Source organism: Equus asinus, chromosome 15, assembly GCF_041296235.1.
Source record: "Equus asinus isolate D_3611 breed Donkey chromosome 15, EquAss-T2T_v2, whole genome shotgun sequence".
In the NCBI taxonomy this organism is placed as follows: Eukaryota; Metazoa; Chordata; class Mammalia; order Perissodactyla; family Equidae; genus Equus; species Equus asinus.
This window is the reverse complement of record NC_091804.1, coordinates 10654001-10671119: the sequence shown is the minus strand read 5'-3', so window position 1 is coordinate 10671119 and position 17119 is coordinate 10654001. Positions and strand designations below refer to the sequence as shown.

The 17119-nt window shown below is 37.2% G+C and overlaps 1 protein-coding gene across 1 annotated transcript in view; it reads right to left on the bottom strand.

Annotated features, from left to right (window-relative positions):
• SEL1L2 (SEL1L2 adaptor subunit of SYVN1 ubiquitin ligase) overlaps positions 1–9274 on the bottom strand; it is a 73766-nt gene extending 64492 nt beyond the window's left edge. The window contains exon 1 of the mRNA XM_044748589.2: positions 9112–9274. The gene's annotated coding sequence lies outside the window, so the exon portion shown is untranslated. The remainder of the gene's footprint in view (positions 1–9111) is intronic.
• Between the last annotated feature and the right edge of the window lie 7845 nt (positions 9275–17119).

Here is a 17119-nt window from a genome sequence, read left to right as displayed (position 1 = left end):
CTCCTTTATATTTTTCAATCTGTCCATACCATACCGTTTCTACAAATATTTTATAGTAAGAATCTAGTGGGGCAAGTTCCATATCTCATCCTGCTTCAAAAGAATCTTGGCTATCTTTAGACTTGGTCATATATACTTTTAAAATTAGTTTGTCAAATTCCATGAAAACCCCTTTGGGCAATTTTTAAACTAATTTGACAAGAAATGGCATCTTAGAATTTTGAGTCTTCCCATTCACAAACATAATAACTATTCATTTATTTGAGTCTCTTTTATATTCTTCAATAAAGTTTTATGCTTTCCCTCTTCTTAAACATCTTGTATATCTTTTGTTAGATTTATCTTAGGTACATTTTAGTTTTTATTGCTATTTTAAATAATATTTTAGTAATTTCATTTTTATTTGTTTTTATATCATATATAGAAATGCGATTGATTTTATATTAATTTTTAAATCCAGCAACTTTGCCAAACTTTATTAATTCTCATGGTTTAATAGATTTTCCTGAGTTTTTCAAGATAGACATCATGTCATTTTGCTGGATTGTTCCTCTGAACACTAGGTCATGATGCTTTCTCCCTGTTAATGACTTTACCTTGAAGTCTATTTTGTCTGAAACTAGTATCAACTTTCTTTTTTTTTTTTTTTGAGGAAGATTAGCCCTGAGCTAACTACTGCCAGTCCTCCTCTTTTTGCTGAGGAAGCCTGGCCCTGAGCTAACATCTGTGCCCATCTTCCTCTACTTTATATGTGGGATGCCTACCACAGCATCGTGTGCCAAGCGGTGCCATGTCCGCACCCGGGGTCCGAACCGGCGAACCCCAGGCCACCCAGAAGCGGAATATGAGAACTTAACTGCTGCGCCACTGGGCCGGCGCCAATAATATCAACTTTCTTTTACTTACTATTGCCTAGGATATCACTTCCATCTACTTACTTTCAATCTTTTTGTGTCATGTGTTAAGTATATGTCTTGCAAACATCATATATCTGAGTATAATATTTTTATTTTAATCTAAGAGTCTCTGTCCTTCGACTCATATTTTCTTTCTGGGCTGTATTCAGGGTAATTTCTTCTGATCTTTCTCTAGTTCATTAATGTTCTTTTCCGCAGTATCTAATCCTTTGTTTGACTTATCCACTCACTTAATTTAAATGAACATACTTTTCATTTTTTTAGTTCTATTTGGTTCTTTTACACAGCAGCCTATTCATTTTTCATGATGCCTTGTCTTTTTTTTAGTGACTTCTTAACCATTTTAAAATATATTTATTCCATAGACTTTTTTCACGTTGTTGTTCTACTATATTAAGACTTGGGGGTGCTATGCCTTATATTGTAAGCATGTGTGTGAGGGGTGCACGCATGTGCGAACTGACTCTCACTGAGTAGATTTCTTTTAACTTGGTGCATTTTATCAAACTTTCTTACAAACTCATCCCAACAATGCTTTTTATGGAGGAATTGTGGAAATGTTTCTCCAAAGTGATTTTTGTGTTGCTCTGTCAAGTGTCCAGACTTATCTTATTGATGGGAGGAAATTTTTATATGTTAACGTATTGGCTTGAAATCGTTTACCAAAAAATCGTGTGGCATAAATTCAAATTCAAACCTGTCTAAGGCGCAGGGCTGTGGTGCAGGTTATCCCAGGGATATGTTTTTCCCTGTGAGAGCCTAAGCAGAGGAAGAGCTTCCTTGACATTTGCCTCCACCGGTGGGTGGTTTGCTTGTTTGTTTTTCCTGATCTCCCCTTCCTCTGCATGAACAGCTCTATGAGACTCCTAGACAGGTTCATAGCTCTTCATCCTGATTCTCTTGTCAAAAATCCTAAAGTCTTTTTGATTTTCCTAGGCTGGGATTTAAAATCCAAGGCTCATCCATTACCACGTTACCAGCTCTGATCACAGCTAGCCAAAACACAAACTCACATACTTATTTCTCATCATTTCTAACAACTGGAGATTTCAGTTTCTTGTGAGCCCAGCTCTGTATTTTTTTTAAAAAAAGAGTTTTGGTATACTTGAGGCATAATCTTTAGGTATTTGTAGCAGTAGGATTTTCAAGTTGGATTAGCCCACCATTTTGCTAGAATGAGAGATCTTTAGTAATTTTCTTTTAAAATCAACTCACTTACGTAAAACTTGTGTTGAGCTAAAGAAAAACTTTCAGTAAGTAATAGGAAAGACATTAATGGTATTCAGATTGTGTTCCCTGATAAGCAGATTCTAAGAGTTCAAGGTGTTTATTAAGAAGTACCCCTGGGAACCACACCTGGGGAAGAAGTTGGACTGTGCACAGAGAGAAACTGTGATGGAAGCCCAATGAAATCTTTGCCTGAGCTCACAGGGTGCTCTGGAGCTAAAATAGCTCTTCTAACGGATCCCAGATTAGGCTGAGATGGTCAGGCCTTTATGCTCCTGAATTGATTAGTCATTGGAAGTGGGCTGCCCCACAGAGGAGGCATAACGTTTGGCTATGTAGTTTTCTGTAGCTAAGACAGTCCCTGAGGGCCTGCTGCTGAAGGCTGTCTGCAAACTGCACTCCCAGCAATTGGGCAACAAGTCCTTCAATGAAGGGGAGATCTAAATGGCACTTCATAGTGTCCTCCACATATATTCCAAAAGTCAGTAAAGTGGGATACAAGTGATAAACTTAGCCTAGCTGGTCACAGACCCCAGAAGCAAGAAAAAAGAACGCAGAGACTTGCTTAAAGCCAGATTCTAAGACACCCGCCCTTCAACCAAGAACACGGTAGTGATCTGGTCGGATCACCAAAATTAGTGATGATTAATTCCAAGAAATGCCACAAAGGATCTGGTCAGGAAGGACGTAGAAGGCAGTGTTCCAGTTTCCTGCAGGAATAGCCTCCATTGTTCCCAATGCATGATTAATTATTGATTTGTCTTGCTAACAATTTAATAAAGACTCAATTAGACTCAATTCTGACTCAGAAAGAAGAATTAGTTGTTGAAGTTATAGTGATAAGATACCCTGAGGGGAAATGAACATGCCATTTAAAAAAATGTAATGGATGTGAAAGCATTGTATTCAACTATAAAATACTATTCAAATGTACTCTTAAAATGTAAGGCTTGATTATTTTTATGTAGCACCTATACTGTAGTATATCGTAGAGAATGCTGAACTTGGAGTCAGAAGATGTAAGTTTACATTGTAGTTCCATACAGGAAGAATTCAATTCAATTTAATTCAGCAAAATATTTATTCATATTAGCTATGTGACAGATACAATGGCAGGCACAGATCTTGCCTTGAAGTAAGAGGAGTACAAATGCTATTGGTTATGTTTGAGAAATTCTGGGTAAAGCGACAAGCGGTAGAGGACTGAAAATGGGTAAATAGTTCCCTTGTTTTCAAGATATGGAGAAATATTTTCATATTCTAGAAACAGCTTGACGTTAATCTCTTTAAGTTCTTCAACAGATTATTATACATTGCCTGTAAGCCTTGAGGTAAGGAGATGTGATCATTAAGAATTAGGAAGAGTTTTTGAAAATGTTAGGTTAAATCTCATTTCTCTTTTCATTTCTAGTAAGTCTGGGGAATAGCATTTATACAGAACACCTATATCCTATCTTGTATGATATCCTGTGCACAAAATATTGAAATGGGAACTGAATGAGAACAGAGTTTAACAAGGTTTTTAGCCGTATTGACAACCAGTTCTCAGTATAACCATATTCCTGGTTCATTCCACAGCTTGTGAAGTTCAAACCCTCCCTCTGGGGAAGGTTACTTCTCTATGGCTCCTTCTACTTTCTTAACTTCTGATTCCATAAGTATGGTTCCTGGGCTTTCTCATATCAACCCACAGTGAAACTCAGCATCTCTTTGAGTTATCCCAAAAGAAGATTCACTCTTATAAAGCATTTATGCGGAACATAGATTTTTACCAAAGATTTCATAGAGCAGAACGAGATGATGATTAATTCCAAGAACAAAAACAACTTTAATGGTCATCTTAGGCATCACTAATCTAAAAATATCAATCAAGTTCCCCCAAATTTTGAATTTTACTGGTTTCTCAAGTTAGCACAGCCCACACCATCTTTCTGGCTCCTTATATCTGCTCTTTCCCTATTTCTTCTCCTATTCTCTTTTCTTCTCTCTCTTGCAAAAGTAAAATGACAAAATTCTTCTCCCTGGCTCTGCAGTGCAATCTCTTTCCACCCTTGAATACTTGGAATCAGCTGACACTAGGCTTCTGTGGGGGTTGAAGGTGGGGTATCAGGAAGGGGGGTTTGACAACCTTCTATCCAAAATGCTTATTAAGGCATCTTCCCAAACAAGGGCAGTGCAAACTGTACCTTCTGGCAAATAAAACTGCCTTTTCTCAACCTCATCATATGTAGATTTTTATCTAGTTGATCAGTGGGTAAATATAATTCTGGCGATTTGTGGTAGATTATTGTGGGCTCTAAGCTCTTGGCCCCGTCTTGCTAACTTCTCTAACAAGAACTTGGGGAAAATACTGGAAGGCAAGCTTGTCAAAATTTTTAATGACAGAAAACTAGGAGAGAATGGCTGATGAATTGAGGTAATCAATAGGTTAAAATAATAAACCAAAGTAAACTCAATGAAATTGAATAGGCGTAAATGTAAAATCCTACACTTGGATTCAAAAATTTAGAGGAACACATAAGGATTAGAGGCTACTTGGCTGTGATGGTCAATTTCATGTGTCTCCTTGACCAGGCTACAGTCTCCAGTTATTAAACCAAACACTAATCTAGTTGTTGCTGTGAGGGTATTTTATGGATGTGATTAAAACCATAAGCAGATGAAGACTTTAAGTAAGGGAGATTATCCTAGATAATCTGGGTTGGCCTGATTCAATCAATTGAAAGGCCTTAAGAATGGAACTGGGGTTTCCTTGAGGAAGAAAAAATTCCACCTGTGAACAGTAGCTTTGGCTCCTGCAGGAGAGTTCCAGCCTGCCTTTCCTGACAAACCATCCTCCGGACTTTGGGCTTGCCCAGCCAGCTGTCACAAACACGTAAGCCAATCTCTTACAATAAATCCTTTAATATTAATTTCCTACTGGTTCTTTTTTTTCTGATTGAACCCTGACTGATATACTGGCTTAGTACTTTTAGGTGAGAAAAGATTTCAATTTGCTCTAAATTTTTCATGCATCATCACTGTGAATGGGTGCCGAAAACAAACAGGATCTTGGAAACCATCTGCATGAGCCACAGTATTCAGTGACATAGGGAAACAGCTCCATTGCAGGATTGTTATGTCCAGCTCCAGTTGCCATAATTTAACACAGACTAACGCTAAGATCACTGCTGGGAAGTGATTCTGGTTTACTCTAAGTGAAGAACTTTATAAGAAAGAGATGTATTAAATAATATCACAAGCTGCCTTGTATGATATAGTGTGTTTATCCACAGGCATTTAAGTAGGAGCTGGTGTCATCTACCAGGAATTATCTGATGAAAGATATTAGACTAGATGACCTCTAAAGTTCCTTAATTAATTCCAAGATTCTGTATTTTACTTCTAATAACTATGCTTCTATTGCATGCCACTAAAAGTCCTCATCCTTTTAATTCATGCCATCTAATTTCCCTTGTCTGGAAAACCCAGCATGTTGGATGTTTTCTGAATGCATTTCTAGATCCATTCCATCCTGCTCTGTGCCCTGGGACACTAATCCACATGGACTGCATCAGTGGACTCCTTTCCCCTCTAGCTCCTGGTTAGGTTTGACTGAAAGGCACCAGCAGGAAGCATGAAGGGTAGGAAGACAGTAAGGTAGGTGTAGTTATTTCCTGGCTCCCTGATCAGGGTTGCTGCAGGCTGGCTTTGTCCCTTGATTTAAGGTCATAGTTCTGTCAGAGAGCCCTCTCCACATATTTCTTGTTTTCTTTCTCAGTATTCCAGTAGCCACCACTGCTCTGTGACCCTTCAGGCCTACAGGTGGTAATGCCATTGCTATTACTAGCCTGGGGGTTACTTTTTGGTTTCCCAACATTTCTGTCTACACTTATGGAAATAGCCCCTTTATTAAACTTTTCTCAAATGACTCAATTTAAATGTGCCAATTATTTCCTGTCAAAACTTTACCTGACACTTCAAGTAACACGCATGTCAACCTTTCTATGTCAGATCTAGAGCCTAGTCTTTAACCGAGCAGTGAGCCAGTATTTGGGGGGCAGGGGGTAAATGTGGGGGAAAATACTTTTAGAATATTAAAGTGTAAAACATTTAAAAATCTTTGGGGCCAGCCTGGTGGTGTAGTGGTTAAGTTTGTGTGCTCTGCTTCAGCAGCCCAGGGGTTCATGGGTTGGGATCCTGGGTGTGGACCTACACACGACTCATCAAGCCATGCTGTAGCAGCATCCCACATAACAAAATAGAGGAAGACTGGCATGGACGTTAGCTTACAGCCAATCTTCCTCACCAAAGTAAAAATAAAAAATAAAAAAATCTTTGTCAAGGCAGTACTCTCATAAAAAACAAGTAGAGACCAGGATCAATAAGAGTCCTTCCAGCTCCAAAACTAACCTCTATCTCCTCTGGGATCCTTTGGTTCTCAATTTCTATCTATTGCTCTTATTAACAATAATCACTTTTATATATTTACTTCTCTCAGAAGGAAACATTTTCTAACTTAGGGAAATCTTGATGAATGGACAGTATGGCTATTATAAGTCAGGGCTTCTCAGATGTCCTCTGAACATTTAGATAGGCAGTGATGAACGCAATGTATACTCCCTGGAGGTCTGGAGGGCAGGAAGGCATTTCTTTGAAGTCTTAGGTTTGATAATTCAAAATGTGAATTTTGAAATCTGCTGCATACATTATAGCTGTTAGTTCTAAAACAGAAATGTTTTAAATTATTTACCATTATTTATTTCCCTTAAAACCTTCAAGTAAATTTGGTGCTCAGGAAATTGCATCGTATAATTCAATATTTGCCTAAAATTATTTTGAGAAGGATAGGATTAAAATTTCTTGATATTGTCGTGTAGTGTAATGGCTAAGAGCTAGAGGACTGTGGCACCAGACTACCTAAGTTCAAATTGTAGTGTCTTTACTAAATATTAGTTTTTTGATGCTAAGTAAGTTGCTTTACTTCTCTGTGCTACAGGTTTCACGTCTTATAAAGTGGAGATAATATAACCTACATTAAATTGGATAAAGCACCTAATATGGAGAATGCTCAATTAGTTAGCTTATTATTTATTATTATTAGGCATAATATAACCACTTCCATATAAGGGAAAGGAATCTCATGTGGAAGGTGACATTATTTACTCTTTTAAACAGCAGAATCTCTCTTAAACAACCTCTACCTACCTTATTTGCCAAATTAATTTGAGAAATTAAATGCTTTTCACTTCTTCTATCCAGCTTTCTTACTGATGTCCACAGCACACTGAATGCTTGCAGCTAGTGGGATTCTCAGAAGCGTATGTGTGCACTCCTGTTTCCACCCTTTGTGTGCTTATCAAAAAGCAGGAGTGCTTGCTCCCAAACCTGTTTGTACCAGTTGTACTATTATTAAAATTACAGAATTTAATTAAACAATATGTAAGATGATTAAATACAAGTGCAGAAAGAAAATGTGTTTCTAAGTAAAGTAATTGAATTACTATGAAAACATTTGTTAAAGGAAAGCCACTAAAAATTATCCAATTTAATTGTGGGTGAAGCATCTATACATGACAAGGGGGAAAGTCTGCAAATATCTGAAAGGATTCTGCCTACAGATCTTCTCCATAAATGGCTTTAGTTTTTTGTTTTGTTAAAAACCTGAGATGGGAGGCTGGTGCTTGGCCGAGTGTCTAAGTTTGTGCTCTCCACTTCAGTGGCGGCCCCGGCTCCGCCAGTTCAGATCCTGGGCGCAGACCTACACATGGCTCGTCAGGCCATGCTGTGGTGGCATCCCACATAGAGGAACTAGAATGACAACTACTGGGGCTTTTGGAGGAGAAAAAATAAAAGAGGAAGATTGGCAACAGATATTAGCTCAGGACCAATCTTCCCGACCAAAAAGCATTAAAGAAACCCAAAAAACAAAACCTGAGATGGGAAATCATAGAAGATGCAGTTTGAGTGTGATTTGTACCAGCAATGCCAATCAGGACACCAATGCTAAATAAAAAGCAGGTCATGTTTCTATGTCAAAAAATGGTCAAATGAATGTTTCAATGTATATGATTTGGATTTAACATAAATTTAAGATACGTACTTTTTTTGGCAGGGGAGGGCTGAAGAGGATTGGCCCTGAGCCAACATCGATTGCCAATCTTCCTCTTTTTGCTTGAGGAAGATTGGCCCTGAGCTAACATCTGTGCCAGTCTTCCTCTACTTTTTTATACATGGGATGCCACCACAGCATGGCTTGACGAGTGGTGTAGGTCTGTGCCCAGGATCCGAACCTGCAAACCTGGGCTCTGAAGTGGAGAGTACCAAACTTACCCACTACACCCCCAGGCCAGGCCCTGTACGTGCTTTTATAACGCTGTTAAAAACTGATATTCTTAATTTTTCTGTGCCAAAGAAGTTTCTCCCTCTCTTAAATAATATGTTAATAAAATAGAAGTTCATACACATCTGTTAGAAAAGGCTTTCATGCATTATACTTAAATCAAATGTTGAAAATGATTCTCAAAATTTTATAATTGAGCACCAGTTAACTCCTGCACACAGGATCTATGGAGACATTGTTTATATTTTCTAGACCCGTCTTGCATTCAGAGAAATCTATCAACTAATTAAGTGTGTCTTTACTGGGGGCAGTTTTAGATTGCTAGGCTAGAGGGAAAAAAAGGGCACTATGTTAATTTTTGTTTTCTTTAAAGCACAAGGGTTTCTATTAGGATAACTGATAAATGTTTTATCACATAATTTTGGAGATTTTTTTATCCGTGAGTCCTAATTATCAACCTCGCTTATTATCATTAGCACAAATCTGAATCTAAGATGGGGGACAGGAGCAGACAAAATTTAAGGTTTTTGTGTGTTAAAATATTTATGACTATATCCTAAGACCTTTCAGAAAGTAACTCTAAAATTTGATTTCAGATTACATGAAGTCATTTTTAACATACATGTGAGAGGAAATTCTACTTACAATGATTTTTATTTCTTTTCAAAAGATCTTTATTTTGAATTCCTTTTATTCTTAATTTACGTTGATTCTTCTTTTTTCCTAAGAGAGTTTCTCTTTTATTGATTACTTTATTCAATTTTCTTTGTTCCAATGTATGCGATAAAAATTGTTTGATTTCATTCTTTGATACCTACAAAGAAAAAGACTTTTGTTCATTTCTTTCACATGTAACTTTTAAAAATAAAACAGTGAGAAAGTAAAAAATTCATCTATTCATGGCAAAAATACTAGTTTAATGTAAACACTCTAATTCCTGCTTTTATCAAATCTAAATGATAGGTGACTTACTTCACTTTAAGAATTCATATCTTTTATGAATAAAAACCTTTTTAAATTGCATTGCCATCCAAACTGCAGAGCCAAGCATTAAAACCTAAATGTTATGAACAAATTTAACCAATTTTACTCTTCTAATGGTAAGTTGTCATGGTAATATCAATCGTATGAGATAAAAAAAATGAAGAGTTAGTATTGCTTTATACATTACAACAAATTTATAATGGGCAGAAAGTATAGAAAATCTTGTGACTGGTTAGAAGAAAAATGAAAAAATAATTTTCCAAAGTAATTTCCAGAAGTTATATAATTAATCTATTTTAATTAGAGAGAGGGATTTGGAGGGATTGTTTTTGAGTAGTAGAAAGTAATGCAGATTTTAAGAGAAAAAACTTAAAAAGCTTTATGGGCATACATATTCCTGATTTACCTATATACTTTCTCAGGAAAATTATATTGGAAGATCTTTTTAAAATCCTTTATTTGTCATAGACTACTTCCAAGAGGAGTCAAGGTTTTTACTTTTTTGCTTTTTTTTTTTTTAGTATCACAATTTAAACTCCCTCTTTTCAATCACTCTCTAGAATGCTTAATGTCTTCCTATGTAGTGGCAAAGGTATCAGAGCAGTGACCCAGAGGCTAGAGCAAGGACATGAAGCCATGTAAGAACTTTTTTAAACACAGCTTTATTGAGATGTCATACACTACAATTACAAATGTATACTTGTACAGTTAAATTGTACAATTCAAAAGTTTTTAGCATATTCACAGAAATGTGCCACCATCACCACAATTTTATCACCTCAAGAAGACTCCCTGAGTCCTTTAGCTTTTACCCTCCCCATACTCCCATTCCCCCCACTCTCAGCCCCAAGCAACTGCTAACCTATGTTCTGTCTCCATAGACTCCCCTATTCTGGATTTTCATACAAATGAAATCATACTGTATGTGGGTTTTTGTGACTGGCTTCTTTCACTTAGCATAATGTTTTCAAGGTTGATCCCTGTTGTAGCATGTAGCAACACTTAATTCCTTTTTACGGCCAAATAGTATTCCTTATACGGATATACTACATTTTGTCCATCCGTTTGTCTGCTGATGGATATTTGGGCTGGTTCCAACTTTTGGCTATTATGAATAAGGATGCTATAAACATTCATGTGCAAGTTTCTATATGGATATGTAAGGACTTTAAATGTGGTTCTTCTTATTGTAGGATGGCCAGATACAGCAAATAAAAATACAAGATGCCCAGTTAAATTTGAATTTCACATAGTCAATGAATTTTTTTTTAAAGTATAAGTATGTGCCAAATATTACATGTTAACAAATAGACCCATATGTATAATGGCTCAAAATCAACAGGCAGTTGTTCAAGTCAGTGGCAGCTCTGCTCCGTGCTCAGGGACCCAGGCAGATAAAGGTTGTGCCAGCTTCAGCCTGTGGATTCCACAGTTTCCCTGAGCATTGATACCTAGCAGACAGAAAAGGAAAGAGCACGGAAGATCATGTGCAGAAAGGGTTTTGGTTTGGTTTGGTTTGGTTTCATTTGGTTTGCTTTGTTTTCTTTTCTGTAATAGGCCAGACCTGGAATGGCACACAGTGCTTTCAGCCACTTTCCATTGGCTAAAACTATCACACGGCCTCACCCAACTGCAAGGAGAGCTGGGAAACATAATCTATCTGGGTGTCATGAAGAAGAGAACATGGACCTTGATGAGCCTCCAGCATTCTCTGGTACAATGGGATTATCATACATTATTGCTATTAAAAGAAACTTTTTTTTCAATTCAAAACTAGCAAACAGCTAAATTGAGGAGGTCGTACAAGCTTAGCAAATGCCTCTGATTGTCTGGTGTTTCTATCTCTTTCTTTTACAGAGGCCATTGTTTCCTGATTTTGCTTTCTCTCTCTACTTGGTGGGATTTGGCAGAACAACATCCAGCTGGAGCAAGTATTAGGGGGCACTGGCAGACAGAGAATCTTCCTCTAATCCTCAAAAGCATCCAAAGATTATATAATTCAATAGTGTCTGTCTCAGGCCCTGTTCTAAGAGCTGAGGAGACAGCTGTTAACAATAAAATCTCTGCCCTCATGAAGCTGATGTTCTGCTGGGGAAGATAATAGTAAATTGATAAAAAGAGTAAGGGGATGGAATTGATAAAAGTTGGTGTTATTTTATATAGGATGGTTAGGGACAAGTTCTCTGATAACATCTGAGTAGACTGCTCTGTGGGGAAGGAGGGAGTTAGTTATACAAATACCTCGGGAAAGAGAGTTCTGGCAGAGGGAACATTGAATGCAAAGGCCTTGAAGCAAGAGCACACAGGTATGCAAGGAAGATGGCGTAGCTGGAACAGAAGGGCTGGGTGGTAAATGATGAGGCAGAGAGGCAGCTCTGAGGCCAGCATCAGGATTGTGAATTGTATTCCGTGTGAAGGAGAGACCCTTTGAGGGTTCTGAGCAGAAGAGTGATGTTAACTGACATATTTCAAAAGGATCACCCTGGCCGCTCTATGGAGAATGTTACATGTTGGAGAAAGAGTGGGAAAAAACAAGGTCATTGAAACAAACTGGGTGAGAGTTGATAGTGGCAGTGAAGAAAGAAGATGGTAGGGGGAAGTGGTGATAGTGGTTGGCTTCTGGATATATTTCAAAGGTGTTACTGGCAGGATTTTCTGTTGAAGGAGTTATAATGTGTATTTTAGTTTTCAAACAGTAAATCCAACGGCAGTATGTTTTTGAAAGTATGTTTTTAAACTGCAAGTTTAAAGTATGTGCCTTGAAAGCATACTTTTGAACTCTCAAGACCCATTTATAGACTAGCTATAGTTCTTAATCAGAGTGACACAGTGTTTTGACAATCTCTTACCTAGCCCTCCTGTCTCTTCACTTCCCTGGATCCTGAAGATTCATGCTGGACGAGTTTTTCTCAAGCATGTGTTTCAACACGTCACTGTCCAACTCAGAAGCCCTCAGTCCTCAGTGACAACAGGATAAAATCAAACTTCTTTGCACAGAATCTAAGGTTCCTCACAGTCTGGCCTACAAATGTCGTAGTAACCTTATTTCTTACTACTTTGACACCTACACGAACACCTGCAACAAACTCTTCTGCCCTCTGTTCCCCAAATAGAATATAGGTTCTTTCCTACTTCTTTGCCATTGCTTACACAGCTTTCATTGCCCCCTCTTTCCTATTATCCCAAACACCACTCCTGTTCCCAGGCCCAACTCTAATTCCTTCTCCCCGGGCCCTCCCATTTCCCTCAACCCACAGTGATTTCCCTTCCTCTGACTTCGTGGTGTCTTCCATCCTTGGTTAGCAGTAGCTCACTGCTCTACAGTCCAAAGCTGAGATCATTCTGCATCACATATTTCATGTTTTATTTACCTAATTAATTATAGATGCTTTGTGAACTTTTTAGTGTAGTTCTTATTTCTAGTAGAGTGTCTTGAGTAGAGGAAAGTCTGAGGAATGTGTAGATTTCTTTCTTTTTGGGAAATCCCTTGTTTTTTTAAAGCGGAGGAAAGGTAGAGCATCCTTTCACAAGAGAAACTAAATGGTCCGTAGGCTTAGAGGAAAGAAGCTTTGAATTTATCTCACTGTACAAGTAATCCTAATTTATTTGTGGCTAAATCATTATTTCTTGTGCATAGAGACATTTCCAAAGTAGGACCCAGTCCTATGGTACATTGCTTGAAGGCAAAACCAAACAATCACACAAACAAAAAACAGTACTGGAATGCAGAACACATTTTTTTTTAATTTATTTTTTCTCAGTTAATAATAATTTACATCACTGTGAAATTTCAGCTGTACATTATTTCTCGTCTGTCACCACATAGGTGCTCCCCTTCACCCATTTTGACCACCCCCACCCCCCTTCCCCTGGTAACCACTGAACTGTTTTCTTTGTCCATGCGCTTGTTTATATTCCACATATGAATGAAATAATCTGGTGTTTGTCTTTCTCAGTCTGGCTTATTTTGCTAAGCATAATTCCCTCCAGGTTTTTCCATGTTGTTGCAAATGAGATGACTTTTTCTTTTTTTCTAGCTGAGTAGTATTCCATTTTATATATATACCACATCCTCTTTATCCAATCATCAGTCGATGGGCACTCAGATAGTTTCCATGTGTTGGCTATTGTAAATAGTGCTGCAATGAACATAGGGGTACATATGTTACTTTGGATTGTTGATTTCAAGTTGTTTGGGTAGATACCCACTAGTGGGAGAGCTGGGTCATATGGTATTTCTATTTTTAGTTTTTTGAGGAATCTTCATATTGTTTTCCATAGTGGCTGCACCAGTTTGCATTCCCACCAGCAGTGTATGAGGGTAATCTTCTCTCCACACCCTCTCCAACATTTCTTATTTTTAGTCTTAGTGATTATAGCCACTTTAACAGGCTTAAGTGGTATCTTAGTGTAGTTTTGATTTGCATTTCCCTGATGATCAGTGATATTGAACATCTTTCCATGTGTTTATTGGCCATCTGTATATGTTCTTTGGAAAAATGTCTGTTCACATCCTCTGCTCATTTTTTGATCAGGCTGTTTCTTTTTTTGTTGTTCAGTTATGTGAGTTCCTTATATATTATGGAGATTAACCCCTTATCAGATATATGATTTGCAAAAATTTTCTCCCAGTTGGTAGGTTGTCTTTTGGTTTTGATCCTAGTTTCTTTTGCCTTGCAGAAGCTCTTTAGTCTGATGAATTCCTACTTGTTTATTTTTTCTTTTGTTTCCCTTGTCTGAGAAGACATGGTATTCTAAAAGATCCTTTTAAGTTCAACATCAAAGAGTATACTACCTATATCATCTTCCAGGAGTTTTATGGTTTCAGGACTTATCTTCAAGTCTTTGACCCATTTTGAGTTTATTTTTGTGTATGGTGTGAGATAATGGTCTACTTTCATTCTTTTGCATGTGGCTGTCCAGTTTTCCCAACACCATTTATTGAAGAGACTATCTTTTCTCCATTGTTTGTTCTTGGCACCTTTGTCAAGGATTAGCTGTCCGTGTATGTGTGGTTTTATTTCTGGGCTTTCAGTTCTGTTCCATTGATCTGTGTACCCGTTTTTGTACCAGTGCCATGCTGTTTTGATAACTATGACTTTGTAGTATATTTTGAAGTCAGGGATTGTGATGACTCCGGCTTTGTTCTTTTTTTTCTCAGTATTGCTTTAGCATTTGGGGGTCTTTGGCTGCCCCATGTGAAATTTAGGATTCTTTGCTCTATTTCCATGAAGAATGTCATTGGGAATCTGATTGAGATTGCATTGAATCTGTACATTGCTTTGGGTAGTGTAGATATTTTAACTATGTTTATTCTTCCAATCCATGTTCATGTAGTCTCTTTCCAACTCTCTATGTCGTTATCTATCTCTTTCAATAATGTCTTATAATTTTCATTGTATAAGTCCTTCACCTCCTAGTTAAATTTATTCCTAGGTACTTTATTCTTTTTTTGGCGATTGTAAATGGAATTGTATTCTTGGATTCTCTTTCTTTAAGTTCATTATTAGAGCACAGAAATGCAACTGATTTTTGTAAGTAGATTTTGTACACTGCAACTTTACTGTAGTTAATTATTTCTAATAGTTTTCTGATGGATTCTTTAGAGTTTTCTATATATAAGATCATGTCATCTGCAAACAGTGAGAGTTTCACTTCTTCACTTCCTATTTGGGTTCCTTTTATTCCTTTCTCTTGCCTAATTGCTCTGGCCAAAACCTCCAGTACTATGTTGAATAAGAGTGGTGATAGTGGGCATCCTTGTCTTGTTCCTGTTCTCAGAGGGATGGTGTTCAGTTTTTCCCCATTGAGTATGATGTTGGCTGTGGGTTTGTCATATATGGCTTTTATTATGTTGAGGTAATTTCCTTCTATCCCCATTTTGTTAAGAGCTTTTATCATAAATGTGTGTTGGATCTTGTCAAATGCTTTCTCTGCATCTATTGAGATGATCATGTCATTTTTATTCCTCATTTTGTTGATGTGGTGTATCACATTGATTGATTTGCAGATGTTGAACCATCCCTGTGTCCCTGGAATAAATCCCAATTGATCATGATGTATGATCTTTTTGATGTATTGCTGTATTCTAGTTGTCAATATTTTGTTGAGGATTTTTACATCTATGTTCATCAGCAATATTGGCTTGTTGTCCTTGTCAGGCTTTGATATCAAAGTGATGTTGGCCTCATAGAATGTGTTAGGAAGTTTTCCATCTTCCCTAATCTTTTGGGATAGCTTGAGAAGGATAGGTATTAAATCCTCTCTGAAAAGTTTGGTAGAATTTCCCAGGGAAGCCGTCTGGTCCTGGGCTTTTATTCTTTGGTATGCTTTTGATTACTGTTTCGATCTCTTTACTTGTGATTGGTCTATTCAGATTCTCTATTTCTTCTTGATTCAGCTTTAGGAGGTTATGAGAGTCTAAGAATTCATTCATTTCCTCTAGATTGTCCATTTTGTTGGCATATAGTTTTTCATGGTATTCTCTTATAATCTGTGGTATTTCTGTGGTATCCGTTGTTATTTCTCCTCTTTCACTTCTAATTTTATTTATCTGAGCTTTCCCTCTTTTTTTCTTTGTAAGTCTGTCTAGGAGTTTGTCTATTTTATTTATCTTCTCAAAGAACCAGCTCTTTGTTTCATTGATCATTTCTACTGCCTTTTTTGTTTCAATAGCATTTATTTCTGCTCTGATTTTTATTATTTCCCTCCTTCTGCTGACTTTGCACTTTGCTTGTTCTTCTTTTTCTAATTTAATTAGACGTAGTTTGAGATTGTTCATTTGGGTTTTTTCTTGTTTCTTAAGGTAAGCCTGTATTGCAATGAATTGCCCCCTTAAGACAGCTTTTGCTGCATCTCATATGAGTTGGTATGTTATGTTATCATTTTCATTTGTCTCCAGACATTTTTTGATTTCTCCTTTAATTTCTTCAATGATCCATTGGTTGTTCAATAGCATATTGTTTAGTTTCCACATCTTTTCCTTTTCTCAGTTTTTTTCTTGTAATTAATTTTTAGCTTTATAACATTGTGATCAGAAAAGATGCTTGTTATTATTTCAATCTTCTTAAATTTATTGAGGCCTGCCTTGTTTTCCAACATATGGTCTATGCTTGAGAATGTTCTATGTGCACTTGAGAAGAATGTGTATTCTGCTGTTTTTGGATGGAGTGTTCTATATATGTCTATTACGTCCATCTGGTCTAGCTTTTCATTTAATTCCACTGTTTCCTTGTTGATTTTCTGTCTGGGTGATCTGTCCATTGATGTGAATGGTGTGTTGAGGTCCCCTATTATTATTGTGTAATTATTAATGTCTTCTTTTAGGTTTGTTAACAGTTGCTTTATGTACTTTGGTGCTCCTGTGTTGGGTGCATAGACATTTATAAGTTTTATTTCTTCTTGATGGAATGTCCCTTTGATCCTTATATGCTGCCCCTCTTTGTCTCTCTTTACCTGTCTTACCTTGAAGTCTACTTTGTCTGATATAAGTATTGCGACACTTTCTTTTGTTTGCCATTAACTTGGAGTGTTGTCTTCCATCCCTTCACTCTGAGCCTGTGTTTGTCTTTGGAGCTGAGATGTGTTTCCTGGAGGCAGCATGTTATTGGGTCTTGTTCTTTAATCCATCTTGCCACTCTGTGTGTTTTTATTGGAGAATTCAATCCAT